This window comes from Pteropus vampyrus, unplaced genomic scaffold (genome assembly GCF_000151845.1).
Source record: "Pteropus vampyrus isolate Shadow unplaced genomic scaffold, Pvam_2.0 Scaffold5, whole genome shotgun sequence".
In the NCBI taxonomy this organism is placed as follows: Eukaryota; Metazoa; Chordata; class Mammalia; order Chiroptera; family Pteropodidae; genus Pteropus; species Pteropus vampyrus.
Window position 1 is genome coordinate 66061 of NW_011888786.1, and position 2217 is coordinate 68277.

General features: G+C 36.9%; 1 pseudogene; it reads left to right on the forward strand.

The window, feature by feature from the left end:
• The first annotated feature begins 399 nt into the window (after positions 1-399).
• On the forward strand, positions 400-518 carry LOC111744213 (annotated as a pseudogene).
• The last annotated feature ends 1699 nt before the right edge of the window (positions 519-2217 follow it).

Here is a 2217-nt window from a genome sequence, read left to right on the forward strand (position 1 = left end):
TAGTCCCTTGGTCTGGAGCATCCCTTTCACCGGCTCCTCTGGGTGAAGTCCTAGTTCATTTCTGACCTGCTCCAGATGTTGCACCTTTCCACGAGGATTTTCTTGACCCCTTTCCTCATCTCTAGATCAGAATCATCCCTCTTCTCTTCTGTTTGTACTTTGTGCAAACTTCTATCATTGTCCCCATCGCACCCCGATTCCTGGGCTCACCCCCTGGGCTGTGATCTCCTTGAAAACATCTCTTCTTTTTATCTTCAGTGTTACTCCAGGCCCTCAGTGACTATTTTATGAACAAATGAGTAAGAATCCTTTTGGATGTTTCAACTGGAAAAGTTACTTCCCCGATTCATGGAAGATCTCAGGCCTATAAACTTTAGTCTCTTTTAAAATGCCATTTTTGTCTACAGCCATGCTACCCTGAACAAGCCCGATCCCGTCTGATCTCAGAAGCTAAGCAGGGTCGGGGCTGGTTAGTACTTGGATGGGAGACCACCTAGGAAGACCAGGTGCTGTAGGGGTGAAAAATAAAAAATAAGGGATTGTAAGCTGACAAGGTCCTTGCAATCTGTGAGGTCAAGGGTTGCCTCACCTAAAATAAATAAATAAATACATAGATAGATAGATAGATAGATAGATAGATAGATAGATAGATAGATACATACATACATATATACATACATAGATAAATATAAAATGCCATTTTTAAGTATACAGTTTAGCAATATCAAGTTCATGCACAGTGTTGAGCAGCGGTCAACACCATCCAGATCTCCAGAGCTCTTCTTGTTATGCAGAACAGAAACCATATATCCATTAAATGGTAACTCCCCACTCCTCCGCTCCCCAGCCCTTGGTAACCACCCTTCTACTTTCTGTCTCTATGATTTTTACTACACTAAGTGCCTCATAAAAGTGGAATCATATATTATTTGTTATTTGTGACTGGCTCTTTCATTTAGCATAGTGTCTCAAGGTTCATCCATGTTGTAACATGTATCAGAATTTCCTTCCTTTATAAGGTTGAATGATATATATATGAATATTATAGTGTATATATACATACACTCTATTTTGCTTACCCATTCATCTGTTGATCACATTTTAGCTATTATGAATAATATTGCTGTAAATTTGGGTGTACAAATACTTATTTGAGACCTGCTTTCAACTCTTTTGAGTATATACTCAGAAATTGAATTATTGATCAAATGGTAATTCTATTTTTAACTTTTTGAGAAACTTCTACCATAGCTGATTCATCTCTCCTCTTGAGACAGTGGCGAGAGCATGATTTTTAGACATTGAGAAATCTAGGTCTGAATCTTGCCTATCCCACTATGACATGTGTGACTTTTCCTGTGCAACCTCCTCTCTCTCTAACACCTTCCCTAAAGGGTCATTGTCAAGTTTAAATGAGTTAACATACATGAAGGACTTTGTGACACGTATTAGCCTTCTAGTGCTTTGATACAATACTGCGATATTTGCTTTCTTCTCTCCCTTTCTTATTCTTGAAGTGCTGCTAGTCTTTAGAAGAATGTGAAGGGCTGCCAATTTCTGGGAAAAAAGAAATCTCTTAAGACCAATTTCAATAATATCTTCATGGTCAGATCACAGTGCTTGTTTACTTGATCTTGCTTCTCAGCTTCACTCTGAGCAGCCTATTCCTGGTGTTGTTTTAGATAATAACAAGAAAAGGTCTAATTTTATCCTCAAGGACAAGTATATTTAGTTTCCTGGACCATAACCTTTAAAGAGATTATCTAAGAAGGAAAAATCCCATTTATTGAAGAGCAACTTTTTAAACAATCAATTTATCATCCAATTACAGTTAACCCACAATATTAAGTTACTTTCAGGTGTACGACATAGAGATTAGACATTTATATACCTTATGAAGTGATCACCCCCATAAATTTAGTACCCATCTGACACTAAACACCATTATTACAATATTATTGACTGTATTCCCTATGGAAGAGCAACTTTCAAGATCACAGAAGAGGAAAACTGAAATTAGTGAAGGGCAGACAATAGGACTGATATTTGGGAATAAAAAGTTAGATGTTGTAATTATCTTCAAATTATATTATCTTTTCTTGGCCATAAATAAGGCCACTTCTGGTACAGGATATGTCAACTGTATTCATATAACTTCTCTGGTATGAAAAGAAAACTTGTTTTGTCTTCTGTTTTTTATCAGTAAGTTTGGCCTTT